The 19,642-nt window shown below is 39.4% G+C and overlaps 2 non-coding genes across 2 annotated transcripts; one reads left to right on the top strand and one right to left on the bottom strand.

Moving 5' to 3' along the window:
* Positions 1–810: 810 nt before the first annotated feature.
* On the bottom strand, positions 811–918 carry LOC112781563 (small nucleolar RNA R71). The gene has a single exon (XR_003192334.1). It is a non-coding gene; the product is annotated as a small nucleolar RNA R71 (small nucleolar RNA).
* An 8,745-nt stretch (positions 919–9,663) lies between these two features.
* LOC112780687 (small nucleolar RNA R71) lies at positions 9,664–9,771 on the top strand. Its single transcript, XR_003191507.1, has one exon. It is a non-coding gene; the product is annotated as a small nucleolar RNA R71 (small nucleolar RNA).
* The last annotated feature ends 9,871 nt before the right edge of the window (positions 9,772–19,642 follow it).

Here is a 19,642-nt window from a genome sequence, read left to right as displayed (position 1 = left end):
TAACTAATAATTAAAATAAAAACAAAAATATTTTTCTTTTATTTTAATTAATATTCGAATACTCTCTTCCTCTCATCTCTTTCTATTTATTTTATTTATTTACTAACTCTTCTCTTCTTCTTAAAATTCGAACGCTCTCCCTCTCTCTGTGTTCGAATTCTCTTTATTTTCTCTCTACCTCATTCTTCTATTCTTCTACTCACATAAAGGAATCTCTATACTGTGACATAGAGGATTCCTATTCTTTTCTGTTCTCTTCTTTTTCATATGAGCAGGAACAAGGATAAGAACATTCTTGTTGAAGCTGATCCTGAACCTGAAAGGACTCTGAAGAGGAAGCTAAGAGAAGCTAAAACACAACACTCTGGAGAGGACCTAACAGAAATTTTCAAAAAAGAAGTAGTTATGGCAGCCGAAAATAATAACAATGGTGGAGATGCAAGGAAGATGCTTGGTGACTTTACTGCACCCACTTCTGACTTCTATGGAAGAAGCATCTCAATTTCTTCAATTGAAGCAAACAACTTTGAGCTTAAGCCTCAATTAGTTTCTCTAATGCAGCAGAATTGCAAGTTTCATGGACTTCCATTGGAAGATCCTCATCAGTTGTTAGCTGAATTCTTGCAAATCTGTGACACTATTAAGACCAATGGGGTTAATCCCGAGGTCTACAGACTTATGCTTTTCCCCTTTGCTGTAAGAGACAGAGCTAGGACATGGTTGGACTCACAACCTAAAGAAAGCCTGAACTCTTGAGAAAAGTTGGTCAATGCTTTCTTGGCCAAATTCTTTCCACCTCAAAAGTTGAGCAAGCTTAGAGTGGAAGTCTAAACCTTCAGACAGAAGGAAGGTGAATTCCTCTATGAAGCTTGGAAAAGATACAAGCAATTGGTCAGAAGGTGTCCTTCTGACATGCTTTCAAAATAGAGCATCTTATGTATATTCTATGATGGTCTGTCTGAATTGTCCAAGATGTCATTGGATCACTCTGGTAGTGGATCTCTTCATCTGAAGAAGATGCCTACAGAAGCCCAGGAACTCATTGAAATGGTTGCAAATAACCAGTTCATGTATACTTCTGAAAGAAATCCTGTGAATAATGGGATGACTCAGAAGAAAGGAGTTCTTGAGATTGATACTCTAAATGCAATATTAGCTCAGAATAAAATATTGACTCAGCAAGTCAATATGATTTCTCAGAATCTAACTAGAATGCAAGCTGCATCCGGCAGTACTAAAGAAGCTTCCTCTGAAGAAGAAGCTTATGACCCTGAGAATCCTGCAATGGAAGAGGTGAATTACATGGGAGAATCCTATGGAAACACCTATAATCCTTCATGGAGGAAATATCCTAATTTTTCATGGAAGGATCAACAAAAGCCTAATCAAGGCTTCAATAATACTAATGGTGGGAGAAATAGGTTTGGCAATAGCAAGCCTTTTCCATCATCTTCTGAGCAACAGACAGAGAATTCTAAGCAGAGCCTCTCTGACTTAGCAACCATAATCTCTGATCTATCTAAGACCACTCTCAATTTCATGACTGAAACAAAGTCCTCCATTAGAAATTTGGAGGCACAAATGGGTCAACTGAGTAAAAGAGTGGCCGAAACTCCTCCTAGTACTCTCCCAAGCAATACAGAAGAAAATCCAAAAAGAGAGTGCAAGGCCATCAATATAACTTACATGGCCGAACCTATAGAGGAGGAAGATACAATGATTTCCAGCGAGGAAGACCTCAATGGACGTCCACTGACCCCTGAGGAGTTCCCCATTGAGGAACCAAAGGAATCTAAGGCTCATATAGAGACCATAGTGATTCCACTGAACTTACTATTGCCTTTCATGAGCTCTGATGAGTATTCTTCCTCTGAAGAAGATGAAGATATTATTGAAGAGCAAGTTGCTCAGTATCTAGGAGCAATCATGAAGCTGAATGCCAAGTTATTTGGTCATGAGACTTGGGAGGATGAACCTCCATTGCTCATCAATGAACTAAATACCTTGGTTCAACAGAAATTACCTCAGAAGAAACCGGATCCCGAAAAGTTCTTAATACCTTGCATCATAGGCACCATGACCTTTAAGAAGGCTCTGTGTGACCTTGGTTCAAGTATAAACCTCATGTCACTCTCTATAATGGAGAAACTAGGGATCTTTGAGGTACAAGCTACAAGAATCTCATTAGAGATGGCAGACAATTCAAGGAAATAGGCTTATGGACTTGTAGAGGATGTCTTAGTGAAGGTTGAAGGCTTTTACATCTCTGTTGATTTCATAATCCTAGACACTGGGAAGGAAGAGGATGAATCCATCATCCTTGGAAGACCCTTCCTAGCCACAGCAAGAGCTGTGATTGATGTGGACAGAGGAGAGTTAGTCCTTCAATTGAATGAAGACTACCTTGTGTTTAAGGCTCAATGATCTTCTTCTGTAACCATGGAGAGGAAGCATGAGAAGCTTCTCTCAGTACAGAGTCAAACAGAGCCCCCACACTCAACTTCTAAGTTTGGTGTTGGAAGGCCATCATCAAGCTCTGAGTCTCTGTGAAGCTCTCTAAGAGCTCACTATCAAGTTATTGACATTAAAGAATTGCTTGTTGGGAGGCAACCCAATGTTATTTAATTATATTTATTTATATTCCATTGTCATTTTATGTTTTCTTTAGGTTGATGATCATGTGAAGTCATAAAAATAACGGCAGAATTAAAGCAAAATCAAAAACAGCATCAAAAATAGCACACCCTGGAGGACAGGCTTACTGGCATTTAAACGCCAGTAAGGATAGCAGAATGGGCGTTAAACACCCAGCCTGGCAGCATTCTGGGTGTTAAATGCCAAAATGGGCAGCACTCTGGGCGTTTAACGCCAGAAAAGGGTGTCTGGCATCTGGCTGGCGTTAAACGCCAGAAAGGGGCAACAGACTGGCGTTTAACGCCAGGAAAGGTAGCAGAGCTGGCATTTAATGCCAGAATTGGCACACTGAGGGTGTTTGAACGCTAGAATAGTGCAGGTAGCAGAATTTCTTGACACCTCAGGATCTGTGGACCCACAGAATCCCCACCTACTCCACCTCTTCTTCTCTCCTCTTCACACCTTTCCATAAACACTCTTCCCCAAATACCCTTGACCAATCCCATCAATAAATCTTCCCCAAATACCCTTTACCTATCAAATCCTACCCTCTTCCCCATATCCTCTTCACCACTCATATCCATCCATCATAAACCCTACCTACCTCATCATAAACCCAACCTTACATGACCGAATTCCCCCTCTCTCCTACCCTATAAATACCCCTCTTCACTACCTTCAATTTCACACATCATACACACTATTACCCCCCTTGGCCGAAACCACTACTACTCTCTATCTCCTCCATTTCTTCTTCTACTCCTTTCTTTCTTCTTTTGCTCGAGGACGAGCAAACCTTTTAAGTTTGGTGTGGAAAAAGCTCTGCTTTTCTATTTTTCCATAACCATTAATGGCACGTAAGGCCAGAGAAACCTCTAGAAAGAGGAAAGGGAAGGAAATTACTTCCACCTCCGAGTCATGGGAGATGGAAAGATTTATCTCAAAGGTCCATCAAGACCACTTCTATGAAGTTGTGGCCAAGAAAAAGGTGATCCCCGAGGTTCCCTTCATGCTCAAAAAGAGTGAATATCCGGAGATCCGACGTGAGATTCGAAGAAGAGGTTGGGAAACTCTCACCAACCCAATTCAACAAGTCAGAATCTTAATGGTTTAAGAGTTCTATGCCAATGCATGGATCACTAAGAACCATGATCAAAGTATGAACCCGAACCTAAAGAATTGGCTCACAATGGTTTGGGGAAATTACTTGGATTTCAGTCCGAAAAATGTGAGGTTGGCATTTAACTTGCCAATGATGAGAGGAGATCCCCATCCTTTCACTAGAAGGGTCAACTTTGATCAAAGGTTGGACCAGGTCCTCATGGACATCTGTATAGAAGGAGCTCAATGGAAGAGAGACTCAAGAGGCAAGCCGGTTCAACTGAGAAGGCTTGACCTCAAACCCGTGGCTAGGGGATAGTTGGAGTTCATTCAACGCTCTATCATCCCTACTAGCAATCGGTCTGAAGTTACAATAGACCGGTGGTGCACGAAATTGTGATCTCCAGGCTCGAACAAATCCTGGTAATGGCTCCAGAGCTTGGTGCTCTGATCTTAATTCATAATTGTCACAACTTCAATACAACTAACCAGCAAGTGCACTGGGTCGTCCAAGTAATACCTTACGTGAGTAAGGGTCGAATCCCACGGAGATTGTTGGTATGAAGCAAGCTATGGTCACCTTGTAAATCTCAGTCAGGCAGATATAAATTGATAATGGTGTTTTCGAATAGTATATAATAAAATAGGGATAGAGATACTTATGTAAATCATTGGTAGGAATTTCAGATAAGCGAATGGAGATGCTTTTCGTTCCTCTGAACCTCTGCTTTCCTGCTATCTTCATCCAATCAGTCTTACTCCTTTCCATGGCTGGCTTTATGCAAGGGCATCACCGTTGTCAGTGGCTACATCCCCTCCTCTCAGTGAATAATATGCTCACGCACCCTGTCACGGCACGACTATTCATCTGTCGATTCTCGATCATGCTGGAATAGGATTCACCCTCCTTTTGCGTCTGTCACTAACGCCCAGCACTCGCGAGTTTGAAGCTCGTCACAGTCATTCAATCATTGAATCCTACTCAGAATACCACAGACAAGGTTTAGACCTTCCGAATTCTCTTGAATGCCACCATCATTCTAGCTTACGCCACGAAGATTCCGGTTAAGAGATCTAAGAGATACTCATTCTAGCTTATTTCATGTAGAACGGAAGTGTTTGTCAAGCACGCGTTCATAAGGGAAAAGGATGATGAGCGTCACACATAATCATCACCTTCATCACGTTCTTGGGTGCGAATGGATATCTTAGAAGCGAAATAAGAAGAATTGAATAGAAAACAGTAGTACTTTGCATTAATCTTTGAGGAACAGCAGAGCTCCACACCTTAATCTATGGAGTGTAGAAACTCTACCGTATGAAAATACATAAGTGAAGGTCCAGGCATGGCCGAGATGGCCAGCCCCCAAAACGTGATCAAAGGATCATAAGGTAATCCAAAGATGCCTAATACACTAGTAAGAGGTCCTATTTATAATAAACTAGCTACTAGGGTTTACATGAGTAAGTATTTGATGTATAAATCCACTTCCGGGGCCCACTTGGTGTGTGTTTGGGCTGAGCTTAAGTGTTGCACGTGCAGAGGCCAATTGTGGAGTTGAACGCCAGTTTTTGTGCCAGTTTGGGCGTTCAACTCTGGTTTTGGATCCTTTTCTGGCGCTGGACGCCAGATTTGGGTAGAAAGCTGGCGTTGAACGCCAGTTTACGTCGTCAATTCTTGGCCAAAGTATGGACTATTATATATTGCTGGAAAGCCCTGGATGTCTACTTTCCAACGCAATTGGAAGCGCGCCATTTGGAGTTCTGTAGCTCCAGAAAATCCACTTTGAGTGCAGGGAGGTCAGAATCCAACAGCATCAGCAGTCCTTTTTCAACCTCTGAATCTGATTTCTGCTCAAGTCCCTCAATTTCAGCCAGAAAATACCTGAAATCATAGAAAAACACACAAACTCATAGTAAAGTCCAGAAATGTGAATTTAACACAAAATCTATTAAAAACATCCCTAAAAGTAACTAGATCCTACTAAAAACATACTAAAAACAATGTCAAAAAGCGTATAAATTATCCGCTCATCACAACACCAAACTTAAATTGTTGCTTGTCCCCAAGCAACTGAAAATCAAAATAGGATAAAAAGAATAGAATATACTATAAATTCCAAACTATCAATGAAACAGAGCTTCAATCATATGAGCGGGACTTATAGCTTTTTGCCTCTTGAATAGTTTTGGCATCTCACTTTATCCATTGAGGTTCAGAATGATTGGCATCTATAGGAACTTCAGATTTCGAATAGTGTTATTGACTCTCTTAGTTCGTATGATGATTCTTGAACACAGCTTCTTTATGAGTCTTGGCCGTGGCCCTAAGCATTTTGTTTTCCAGTATTACCACCGGATACATAAATGCCACAGACGCATAATTGGGTGAACCTTTTCAGATTGTGACTCAGCTTTGCTAAAGTCCCCAATTAGAGGTGTCCAGGGTTCTTAAGCACACTCTTCCTTTTTTTTTTTTTTGCTTTGGACCTTGACTTTAACCGCTCAGTCTCAAGTTTTCACTTGACACCTACACGCCACAAGCACATGGTTAGGGACAGCTTGGTTTAGCCGCTTAGACCAGGATTTTATTCCTTTAGGCCCTCCTATCCACTGATGCTCAAAGCCTTGGGGTCCTTTTTAATTGCCCTTGCCTTTTGGATTTAAGGGTTATTGGCTTTTTGCTCTTGCCTCTTGGTTTTAAGAGCTTTGGCTTTTTCTGCTTGCTTTTTCTTTTTCTTTCTATTTTTTTTCGCCTATTTTTTTTTTCTGCAAGCTTTGTTCTTTGCTGCTTTTTCTTGCTTCAAGAATCATTTTTATGATTTTTCAGATTATCAAATAACATGTCTCCTAGTCATCATTCTTTCAAGAGCCAACATATTTAACATTCTTAAACAACAACTTCAAAAGACATATGCACTGTTCAAGCATACATTCAGAAAACAAGAAGCATTATCACCACATCAATATAATTAAACTAAGTTCAAGGATAAATTCAAAACTCATGTACTTCTTGTTCTTTTGAATTAAAACAGTTTTTATTTTAAGAGAGGTGATGGATTCATAGGACATTCATAACTTTAAGACAGAGTTACTAACTACTAATGATCATGTAATGAAGACACAAACATGGATAAGCACATAACATATAAAACGAAAAAAACAGAGAAAGTAAGAACAAGGAATGAGTCCACCTTAGTGATGTCCTTGAGCTCTTCTATGTCTCTTCCTTGTCTTTGCTGCTCCTCCTTCATTGCTTTTAGATCTTCTCTGATTTCATGAAGGATGATGGAGTGCTCTTGATGTTCCACCCTTAGTTGCTTCCAATAATTGTGTGGAAGAAAATGTATCCCCTGAGGTATCTCAGGGATCTCTTGATTTGCAGTCAAATGTTCTACCACTGAGCTATAGACCCTTGATGGAAGCTTTTGTCTTCCCTTTCCTCTTTCTAGAGGTTTCTCTGGCCTTAGGTGCCATCAATGGTTATGGAAAAAACAAAAAAAGCTATGCTTTTACCACACCAAACTTAGAATGTTGCTCGCCCTCGAGCAAAAGAAGAAAGAATAGAAGAATAAGAGGAAGATATGGAGGAGATGGATGGGAGTGTGTATTCGGCCATATGGGTGGGATTGGGTGGGAGAGAGATGTTGAATTTTTGAAGGTAGTGGGTGTATGGATGTGAGTGGTAAATGGAAAAAAAAAAGAAGGGATGATCATGAATGGAAAGAGAGATGATGAGGTAGGTGGGGATCCTGTGGGATCCACAGATCCTGAGATGATCCTGTGGGGTCCACAGATCCTGAGGTGTCAAGGCATTTACATCCCTGTACCAATTTAGGCATGTAAAATGCCCTTGCACACAACTCTGGGCGTTCAGCGCCAGGTTGGTGCCCATTTTGGGCGTTCAACACCCCTTTGCTGCCATTTCTGGCGTTGAACGCCAGAACCATGCTTGTTCTGGGCATTCAGCGCCAGGATGCTCCCATTCTGGGCGTTCAGCGCCAGAACTATGCTCTGTTCTGGCGTTTGAACGCCAGACAGATGCTCCTCCAGGGTGTGATTTTTCTTCTGCTGTTTTTGATTTCGTTTTCAATTTTTATATTTATTTTGTGACTCCTCATGATCATGAACCTATAAAGACACATAACTAAGAAAAATATAGTTAGATAAATAAACATTAGGTTGCCTCCCAACAAGCGCTTCTTTAATGTCAATAGCTTGACAGTGGGCTCTCATGGAGCCTCACAGATGTGCAGAGCTTTGTTGAGACTCTCCAACACCAAACTTAGAGTTTGGATATGGGAGTTCAACACCAAACTTAGAGTTTGGTTGTGGCCTCCCAACACCAAACTTGGAGTTTGACTGTGGGGGCTCTGGTTGACTCTGCTTGGAGAGAAGCTTTTTCTGCTTCCTCTCCATGGTTGCAGAGGGAGATCCTTGAGTTTTAAACACAAGGGAGTTCTCATTCCATTGAAGGAATATTTCACCTCTGTCAACATCAATCACAGCTCTTGCTGTGGCCAGGAAAGGTCTTCCTAGGATGATGGATTCATCCTCTTCCTTTCCAGTATCTAGGACTATGAAATCAGCAGGGATGTAAAGGCCTTCAACCTTTACTAACACGTCCTCTACTTGTCCATAAGCCTGTTTTCTTGAGCTGTCTGCCATCTCTAATGAGATTTTAGCAGCTTGCACCCCATAGATTCCCAGTTTCTCTATTACAGAGAGGGGCATGAGGTTTATTCCTGAACCAAGGTCACACAGAGCCTTAAAGACCATGGTGCCTATGGTACAGGATATTATGAACCTTCCAGGATCCTGTCTCTTCTGAGGCAATGTCAGTTGATCCAGATCACTTAGTTCATTGATGAACAAGGGAGGCTCATCTTTCCAAGTATCAATGCCAAATAGTTTGGCATTCAGCTTCATGATTGCACCAAGAAACTTGGCAGTTTGCTCTTCAGTAACATCCTCATTCTTTTCAGAAGAGGAATACTCATCAGAGCTCATGAAGGGTATAAGGAGGTTCAATGGGATCTCTATGGTCTCTAGATGAGCCCCAGAGTCCTTTGGTTCCTCAGAGGGAAGCTCCTTATTGACCACTGGACGTCCCAGGAGGTCTTCCTCCTTGGGATTCACGTCCTCTCCTCTCCTCACAGGTTCAGCCATGGCGCTTATGTCAATGGCCTTGCACTCTCCTTTTGGATTCTCTTCTGTATTGCTTGGGAGAGTACTAGGAGGGATTTCAGTGATCCTTTTACTCAGCTGGCCCACTTGTGCTTCCAGATTTCTAATGGAAGACCTTGTTTCATTCATGAAACTTATAGTGGCCTTAGATAGATCAGAGACTAGATTTGCTAAATTAGAAGCATTTTGTTCAGAGTTCTCTGTCTGTTGCTGAGTTGATGATGGAAAAGGCTTGCTATTGCTAAACCTGTTTCTTCCACCATTATTAAAGCCTTGTTGGGGCTTTTGATCCTTCCATGAGAAATTTGGATGATTTCTCCATGTTGAGTTATAGGTGTTTCCATAAGGTTCACCTAAGTAATTTACCTCTGCTATTGCAGGGTTCTCAGGATCATAGGCTTCTTCTTCAGAAGATGCCTCTTGAGTACTATTGGATGCAGCTTGCATTCCATGCAGACTCTGAGAAATCATATTGACTTGCTGAGTCAATATTTTGTTCTGAGCCAATATGGCATTCAGAGTATCAACTTCAAGAACTCCCTTCTTCATAGGCGTCCCATTACTCACAGGATTCCTTTCAGAAGTGTACATAAACTGGTTATTAGCAACCATGTCAATGAGTTCTTGAGCTTCTGTAGGCGTTTTCTTTAGGTGAATGGATCCACCTGCAGAAGTGTCCAGTGACATTTTTGATAGCTCAGATAAACCATCATAGAATATATCCAGGATGGTCCATTCTGAAAGCATGTCAGAAGGACACTTTTTGGTCAACTGTTTGTATCTTTCCCAAGCTTCATAGAGGGATTCACCTTCTTTCTGTCTGAAGGTTTGAACATCAGCTCTAAGCTTGCTCAGCTTTTGAGGAGGAAAGTACTTGGCTAAAAAAGCCGTGACCAGCTTATCCCAAGAGTTTAGGCTGTCTTTGGGTTGAGAATCCAACCATAATCTAGCTCTGTCTCTTACAGCAAAAGGGAAAAGCATGAGCCTGTAGACTTCAGGATCTACTCCATTAGTCTTAACAGTATCACATATCTGCAAGAATTCAGTTAAGAACTGAAAAGGATCTTCAGATGGAAGTCCATGAAACTTGCAGTTCTGCTGCATCAGAGAAACTAATTGAGGTTTCAGCTCAAAGTTGTTTGCTCCAATGGCAGGAATGGAGATGCTTCTTCCATGTAAATTGGAATTAGGTGCAGTAAAGTCACCAAGCATCTTCCTTACATTATTATTATTTTCGGCTGCCATCTCCTCTGCCTGTTCGAAAATTTCTGAAAGGTTATCTCTGGATTGTTGTATTTTAGCTTCTCTTAATTTTCTCTTCAGAGTCCTTTCAGGTTCTGGATCTGCTTCCACAAGAATGTTCTTATCCTTGCTCCTGCTCATATGACAAAGAAGAAGGCACAGAAAAATAATAATAATAATAATAGAGATCCTTTATACCACAGTATAGAGATCCCTGTGTGAGTAGAAGAAGAGAAGAAAAGAAAATCTGAACTCAGAGAGAGAGGGGGTTCGGATTTTTGGTGAGTTGAAGGAAAGATGTTAGTATATCAATAAACAAATAGAAGAGGATGAGAGGGGGAAGTGAATTTTCGAAAACAATTTTTGAAAATGAGTTAGTGATTTTCGAAAATAGTTTTTGAAAAAGGTTAGTATTTTTTTTCGAATTTTTTTTTTTAAAAATCAAAAATAAAAATAATTAGTTAATAAAAAAGAAATTTTTGAAAAAGAGGGAAGATATTTTCGAAAATTAGAGAGAGAGAGAGTTAGTTAGGTAGTTTTGAAAAAGTTAAGAAACAAACAAAAAGTTAGTTAGTTAGTTGAAACAAATTTTGAAAAGATAAGAAGTTAGGAAGTTAGAAAAGATATTTTGAAATCAATTTTTGAAAAAGATAAGATGAGAAGATATTTTTGAAAAGATATGATAGAAATTAGTTTTTGAAAAAGATTTGATTTTTAAAATCACAATTAATGACTTGATTCACAAGAAATCACAAGATATGATTCTAGAACTTAAAGTTTGAATCTTTCTTAACAAGTAAGTAACAAACTTGAAATTTTTGAATCAAAACATTAATTGATTAGTTATTTTCGAAAATTTTATATAAAAATAAGAAAAAGATTTTTGAAAAAGATTTTTGGAATTTTCGAAAATAACTAAGAAATTTGAAAAAGATTTTGAAAAAGATAAGATTTTCAAATTGAAAATTTGATTTGACTCATAAGAAACAACTTTGATTTTTAAAAATTTTTGAAAAAGTTAACTCAATTTTTGAATTTGATGAGAGAAAAAGGGAAAGATATTTTTTTGATTTTTTGAATTTTTATGAAAACATGAAAATTATGCAATGCATGAAATTTTTAGATCAAAACATGAATGTATGCAAGAATGCCATGAATGTCAAGATGAACACCAAGAACACTTTGAATGTCAAGATGAACATCATAGACACAATTTTGAAAAATTTTTTAATGCAAAGAAAACATGCAAGACACCAAACTTAGAATTCTTTAATGCTTACGCACTAAGGATTCAAGAATGCATATGAAAAACAAGAAAAGACACAAAACATGAAATCATCAAGATCAAACAAGAAGACTTACCAAGAACAACTTGAAGATCATGAAGAACACTATGAATGCATGATATTTTCGAAAAATGCAAGATGCATATGCAAGTGACACCAAACTTATGATATGACTCAAGACTCAAACAAGAAACACAAAAATATTTTTGATTTTTATGATTTTCTAAATTTTTTTTTTTTGGATTTTTATTTTATATTTTTCGAAAAATTATTTAGAAAAAGGAAAAATAAGGATTCCAAAATTTTTAATATGAATTCCAGGAATCTTGCCATGTTAGTCTTAAAGCTCCAATCAAAGGGTCTGGCATGGCTTAACAGCCAGCCAAGCTTTAGCATATAATTACATGGGCTGGAGTGATTAGTTGAATACCAATCCCAAAGTAGTTTGGGTATGGCTTTACAGCCAGATATGAATCAACATATTTCATGAAACACTAGAATTCATTCTTAAAAATTTTGAAGCCATAGAATAATTTATTTTTGAAAACATTTTTTTTTTGAAAACTTTTTTTTTTCGAAAACAAAGAAGAATTTTTGAAAGATTTTTGAAAAATTTTTTAAAACAAAACAAAAAGAAAATTACCTAATCTAAGCAACAAGATGAACCGTCAGTTGTCCAAACTCGAACACTCCCCGGCAACGGCGCCAAAAACTTGGTGCACGAAATTGTGATCTCCAGGCTCGAACAAATCCTGGTAATGGCTCCAGAGCTTGGTGCTCTGATCTTAATTCATAATTGTCACAACTTCGATACAACTAACCAGCAAGTGCACTGGGTCGTCCAAGTAATACCTTACGTGAGTAAGGGTCGAATCCCACGGAGATTGTTGGTATGAAGCAAGCTATGGTCACCTTGTAAATCTCAGTCAGGCAGATATAAATTGATAATGGTGTTTTCGAATAGTATATAATAAAATAGGGATAGAGATACTTATGTAAATCATTGGTAGGAATTTCAGATAAGCGAATGGAGATGCTTTTCGTTCCTCTGAACCTCTGCTTTCCTGCTATCTTCATCCAATCAGTCTTACTCCTTTCCATGGCTGGCTTTATGCAAGGGCATCACCGTTGTCAGTGGCTACATCCCCTCCTCTCAGTGAATAATATGCTCACGCACCCTGTCACGGCACGGCTATTCATCTGTCGGTTCTCGATCATGCTGGAATAGGATTCACCCTCCTTTTGCGTCTGTCACCAACGCCCAGCACTCACGAGTTTGAAGCTCGTCACAGTCATTCAATCATTGAATCCTACTCAGAATACCACAGACAAGGTTTAGACCTTCCAAATTCTCTTGAATGCCGCCATCATTCTAGCTTACGCCACGAAGATTCCGGTTAAGAGATCTAAGAGATACTCATTCTAGCTTATTTCATGTAGAACGGAAGTGTTTGTCAGGCACGCGTTCATAACGGAGAAGGATGATGAGTGTCACACATAATCATCACCTTCATCACGTTCTTGGGTGCGAATGGATATCTTAGAAGCGAAATAAGAAGAATTGAATAGAAAACAGTAGTACTTTGCATTAATCTTTGAGGAACAGCAGAGCTCCACACCTTAATCTATGGAGTGTAGAAACTCTACCGTATGAAAATACATAAGTGAAGGTCCAGGCATGGCCGAGATGGCCAGCCCCCAAAACGTGATCAAAGGATCATAAGGTAATCCAAAGATGCCTAATACACTAGTAAGAGGTCCTATTTATAATAAACTAGCTACTAGGGTTTACATGAGTAAGTATTTGATGTATAAATCCACTTCCGGGGCCCACTTGGTGTGTGTTTGGGCTGAGCTTAAGTGTTGCACGTGCAGAGGCTAATTGTGGAGTTGAACGCCAGTTTTTGTGCCAGTTTGGGCGTTCAACTCTGGTTTTGGATCCTTTTCTGGCGCTGGACGCCAGATTTGGGTAGAAAGCTGGCGTTGAACGCCAGTTTACGTCGTCAATTCTTGGCCAAAGTATGGACTATTATATATTGCTGGAAAGCCCTGGATGTCTACTTTCCAACGCAATTGGAAGAGCGCCATTTCGAGTTCTGTAGCTCCAGAAAATCCACTTTGAGTGCAGGGAGGTCAGAATCCAACAGCATCAGCAGTCCTTTTTCAACCTCTGAATCTGATTTCTGCTCAAGTCCCTCAATTTCAGCCAGAAAATACCTGAAATCACAGAAAAACACACAAACTCATAGTAAAGTCCAGAAATGTGAATTTAACACAAAATCTATTAAAAACATCCCTAAAAGTAACTAGATCCTACTAAAAACATACTAAAAACAATGTCAAAAAGCGTATAAATTATCCGCTCATCAACCGGGCTATCATGATCCATAGCATCATGAATAGAGAGGAAGTAGAAGTTCATGAGATCATATCCCTAGAACTCTACAAGGTGGTGGATAAGCCCTCTACTTTGGCAAGGTTAGCCTTCCCTCATCTCATCTATCACCTATGCAATTCAGCTGGAGTTGTCATAAAGGAAGACACTCTCATTGAAGAGGACAAGCCCATCACTAAGAAAAGGATGGAGCAAACAAGAGAGACCACTCATGGACCTCAACAAGAGCATGAGGAAGTTCCTCATCATGAAATCCCTGAGATGCCTCAAGGGATGCACTTTCCTCCACATAATTATTGGGAGCAAATCAACACCTCCTTAGGAGAATTGAGTTCCAACATGGGGCAACTAAGGATGGAGCACCAAGAGCACTCCATTATCCTCAATGAAATTAGAGAAGACCAAAGAGCCATGAGGGAGGAGCAACAAAGGCAAGGAAGAGACATAGAGGAGCTCAAGCACTCCATAAGATCTTCAAGAGGAAGAACTAGCCGCCATCACTAAAGTGGACCCGTTCTTTAATTTCCTTGTTTTTCGAATTATATGCTTTATGTTTTGTCTATGTTTGTGCCTTTATTACATGATCATTAGTGTTTAAGTGTCTATGTCTTAAAGCCATGAATGTCCTATGAATCCACCACCTTTCTTAAATGAAAAATGTTTTTAATTGCAAAAGAAAAAGGAGTATATGAATTTTGAATTCTATCTTGGAATTAGTTTAATTATTTTGATGTGGTGGTAATACTTTTTGTTTTCTGAATGAATGCTTGTACAGTGCATATTTTTGAAATGGCAGCAAGTGATCTTAAGGGCATTAGCCCAGCCAGATGCATGCACAAGATACTATTGGAGGATGATGCCAAGCCAATGGTTCAACCACAGAGGCAGCTGAATCCAGCCATGAATGAGGTATTGCAGAAAGAGGTCCCTAAGTTACTAGAGGCTGGGATTATTTATACTATTTCTGATAGCCCCTGGGTGAGCCCTGTCCAGGTTGTCCCCAAGAAGGGAGGCATGACAGTGGTTCATAATGAAAAGAATGAACTGGTTCCTACAAGAACAGTTACAGGGTGGCGTATGTGTATTGACTACAGAAGACTCAATACAGCCACCAGAAAGGATCATTTTCCTTTACCATTCATAGACCAGATGCTAAAGAGACTAGCAGGTCATGAATACTACTACTTTTTGGATGGCTATTCAGGTTACAACCAAATTGCAGTAGATCCTCAAGACCAAGAAAAAACAGCATTCACATGTCCTTCTAGAGTATTTGCCTACAGAAGGATGCCATTTGGTCTTTTCATGTTTGGAGGCTGGCCTCACAGCCATGCCTAGACCTTTTTCACTTATGTATTTTCTACAGTGGAGTTTCTACACCCCATAGATTAAGCTGTGGAGCTCTGCTGTTCTTCATGAATTAATGCAAGTACTATTATTTTTCTTTCAATTCACGCCTACTTCTTCTCCAAGATATACTCTCGTACTTAATTCAGTTAAGTCAGAAAGAAGGGGTGATCCATGACAATCACCCAATCTTCGTTACTCGCTTAGCCAAGATCCGCGTGCCTGACAACCACAAAGCGGTATACATGATGTTCAACGTAGTCATTGGACGACAGCCGGAGTATATTCTCTTGGATATCTAATACACGGACTGAGTCCGTGAGATTAGTATCTCCGTGGTATAGGCTAGAATCATTGGCAGCATTCCTGGGATCCAGAAAGTCTAAACCTTGTCTGTGGTATTCCGAGTAGGATCTGGGAAGGGATGACTGTGACGAGTTTCAAACCTACGAATGTTGGGCGCAGTGATAGTGTTCAAAAAGATCAATGGATTCTATTCCGACGCTAGCGGGAACCGACAGATGATTAGCCATGTGGTATCTGTGCTTGGTATTTTTCATCCGAGACGAGAAATATGACAGTTGATTAGCCGTGCAGAAACCGTAGAGGACCATTTTCACTGAGAGGATCTTACAGCTTGCCTTGGAAGGGAGCACGCATGGTTGGAAGAAGCAACAAAGCATCTCCAAACGCTTATATGAAATTCCCACCAATGAATTACATAAGTAACTTTATTTTATTTTATGTTTTGTTTATCTTTTAATTATCAAAACCCCATAACCATTTGAATCCGCCTGAGTGAGATTTACAAGATGACCATAGCTTGCTTCAAGCCGACAATCTCCGTGGGATCGACCCTTACTCATGTAAGGTTTATTACTTGGAAAAATACCAGGTACGATCTCTGCACGGCTAATCAACTGTTGGATTTCTCGTCTTGGATGAAAAATACCATGTACAGCTACTGCACGGCTAATCATCTGTCGGTTCCCACTAGCATCGGAATAAGACCCTTGTCCTTTTGCACACTGTCACTGCGCACAACATTCGCAGGTTTGAAGCTCGTCACAGTCATCCCTTCTCGGATCCTACTCGGAATACCACAGACAAGGTTTAGACTTTCCGAATCCCAGGAATGCTGTCCATGATTCTAGCCTATACCACGAAGATACTAATCTCACAGACTCGGTCCGTGTATTTGATATCTAAGAGATACGCACTCAAGCTGTCGCCCAATGACTATGTTGAGCTCAAATAGAACGGGAGTGGTTGTCAGGCACGTGTTCATAGAACTGAGAATAATGATGAGTGTCACAAATCATCACACTCTTCATATTGAAGTACGAATGAGTATCTTAGAATAGAATCAAGCGTGATTGAATAGAAAACAGTAGTAATTGCATTAATCTATTGAAACACAGCAGATCTCCTCACCCCCACCTATGGGGCTTAGAGACTCATGCCATAGAAAATACAATATGAAGTGTAAAAATTGTCATAAGGTGCTAAATGAATCTCTAAAAGTAGTTTTTATACTAAACTAGTAACTTAGGTTTACAGAAAATGAGTAACTAAGTGCAGATAGTGCAGAAATCTACTTCTGAGACCCACTTGGTACGTGTCTGGGCTGAGCTTTCAATCTTTCACGTGCATATGCCCAAGGTTGGAGTTAAACGCCACCCTGGGTGCCAAAATGGGTGTTTAACGCCAAGAATTATGCCAGTTCTGGCATTTTACGCTAGAAAGTTTTAGGCTATCTTTTAACGCTAGTTTGGGCCATCAAATCTCGGGAAAAGTATGGACTATTATATATTGCTGGAAAGCCCAAGATGTCTAATTTCCAACGCAATTAATAGCACGCCAATTGGCTTCTGTAGCTCCAGAAAATCCACTTTGAGTGCAGGAGGGTCAAAATCCAACAGCATCTGCAATCCTTTTTCAGCCTCTGGATCAGATTTTTGCTCAGGTCCCTCAATTTCATCCAGAAAATACTGGAAATTACAGAAAAATACACAAACTCATAGTAAAGTTCAGAAATGTGATTTTTGCATAAAAACTAATATAAATATAATAAAAAGTAACTAAAACATACTAAAAACTATGTAAAAACAATGCCAAAAAGGGTATAAATTTTCTGCTCATCACAACACCAAACTTAAATTGTTGCTTGTCCCCAAGCAACTAAAAACAAAATAGGATAAAAATAAGAGAAAATACAATAAATTCTAAAATTATCAATGAAGATTAGTTTTAATTAGATGAGCGGGGCTGGTAGCTTTTTGCTTCTGAACAGTTTTGGCATCTCACTTTATCCTTTGAAGTTCAGAATGATTGGCATCCATAGGAACTCAGAATTCATATAGTGTTATTGATTCTCCTAGTTGAGTATGTTGATTCTTGAACACAGCTACTTTATGAGTCTTGGCCGTGGCCCTAAGTATTTTGTTTTCCAGTATTACCACCAGATACATAAATGCCATAGACACATAACTGGGTGAACCTTTTCAGATTGTGACTCAGCTTTGCTAGAGTCCCCAGTTAGAGGTGCCCAGAGCTCTTAAGCACACTCTTTTTGCTTTGGACCACGACTTTAACCACTCAGTCTCAGCTCTTCACTTAGACCTTCATGACACAAGCACATGGTTAGGGACAGCTTGATTTAGCCGCTTAGGCCTGGATTTTGTTCCTTTTGGCCCTCATATCCATTAATGCTCAAAGGCTTGGATCCTTTTTACCCTTGCCTTTTGGTTTAAAGGGTTATTGGCTTTTTCTGCTTGCTTTTTTTTTCTTTTTCTCTCTTTTTTTCGCCACTTTTTCTTTTCTTTTTTTTTTTCTGCAAGCTTTTCACTGCTTTTTCTTGCTTCAAGAATCAATTTTATGATTTTTCAGATTATCAATAATATTTCTCCTTTTTCACTATTCTTTCAAGAGCCAATAATTTTAACAACAAAATAAAAAATATGCACTGTTCAAGCATTCATTCAGAAAACAAAAAGAATTGCCACCACATCAAAATAATTAGACTAATTTCAACATAGATTTCGAAACTATGCACTTTTTGTTCTTTTGCAAATAAAAATATTTTTCCTTTAAGAAAGGTGAGGGATTCATGGAATTATTCATAGCTTTAAGACATAGACTCTAAATTTTATTGATCATGGAACAAAAAATAAACATAAAAGCAGACAAATAATAATAAAAGAAAGGAAATTAAAGACATAAAAATAAATGACTCTAATACTATTGCTTTTGTAACTCTTAAAATAGGTTTCTAATAATAAAAGTTATCACAGAGTTAGGACTCAACAACCTTGATTTTGAGGGGTAGGTGCTCCTTCAATTTGTGGGATGTCCAACTCTTCAATGGATAGCTTCTGACGCTTTAGCTCCTGTATTTCACGTCCTTGTTTCTCTTGTTCATTGAGCATTTTGCAGAGCATGCTATTTTGATTCTGCTACTCTTCTTTGAGTTGATTCATAGCTTCTTGCAGCTTTGTGACAGATGCTTCTAAGCGGGCCCAATAGTCAAATTGAGGAATTTCTAGGAGGAGCTCATGTGCCCCCTCTTGATGAGGTTATCTTGAATTTGAGGTCCATCCATAACTTTTTTGGTGATTGGGCGTTCAACTATGATGTATTCATCTACACCCATCTGTACGCCCGCATCTTTGCATAACAGACTAATCAAGCTTGGGTAGGCCAATTTGACGTCAGTGGATTCTTTGTTTACAAACATGTAAATTTCAACAGGGATCAGCTGATGAATCTCTACCTCCTTCCCCAGCATAATACAGTGAATCATCACTGCCCTCTTGACAGTGACTTCAGATCGATTGCTGGTTGGGAGTATAGAACGCCCAATGAAATCCAGCCAACCTCTAGCAATTGGTTTGAGATCACCTCTCTTTAGTTGGTTTGGAACACTTTTTGAATTAGTAATCTACTTGGTTCCAGGGAGGCATATGTCCTCTAGAACTTGATCTAGCCTTTTATCCTTGGCCATTCTCCTATTAAAGGACTCTGGATCATCTTGTAGTTGAGGAAGTTTAAGAACCTCTCTCACTTTGTCAAAGTGGAAGTAAATAACCTTCCCTCTGACCATAGTCCGAAAGGAGTAGAAAGCAGTTCCCTCTAATCTTTTCTTTTCTGTCATCCACAGATTTGCATAGAATTCCTGAACCATGTTTCTTCCAACATGTATCTCAGGATTAGCCAGGACTTCCCAGCCCCTGTTTTGAATCTGCTCTTGGATCTCCGGATATTCATCTTCTTTCAGATTGAACCTAACTTCCGGGATCACTGATCTTCTGCACACAATTTTGAAATAATGGTCTGCATGTTCTTTGGTGCAGAAGTTCTCATGCATCCAACGTGGTTTTAGATTGCTTTCTTTCTTCTCTCTTGAAGCAGTTTGTCTTCCTTTGGGTGCCATGAGATTGGTTTGTTTTAT

The sequence above is a fragment of the Arachis hypogaea genome, chromosome 19 (assembly GCF_003086295.3).
Source record: "Arachis hypogaea cultivar Tifrunner chromosome 19, arahy.Tifrunner.gnm2.J5K5, whole genome shotgun sequence".
Lineage (NCBI taxonomy): Eukaryota > Viridiplantae > Streptophyta > Magnoliopsida > Fabales > Fabaceae > Arachis > Arachis hypogaea.
Note: the sequence above shows the minus strand (reverse complement) of the source record. Positions and strands in the feature narration are given on the sequence as shown.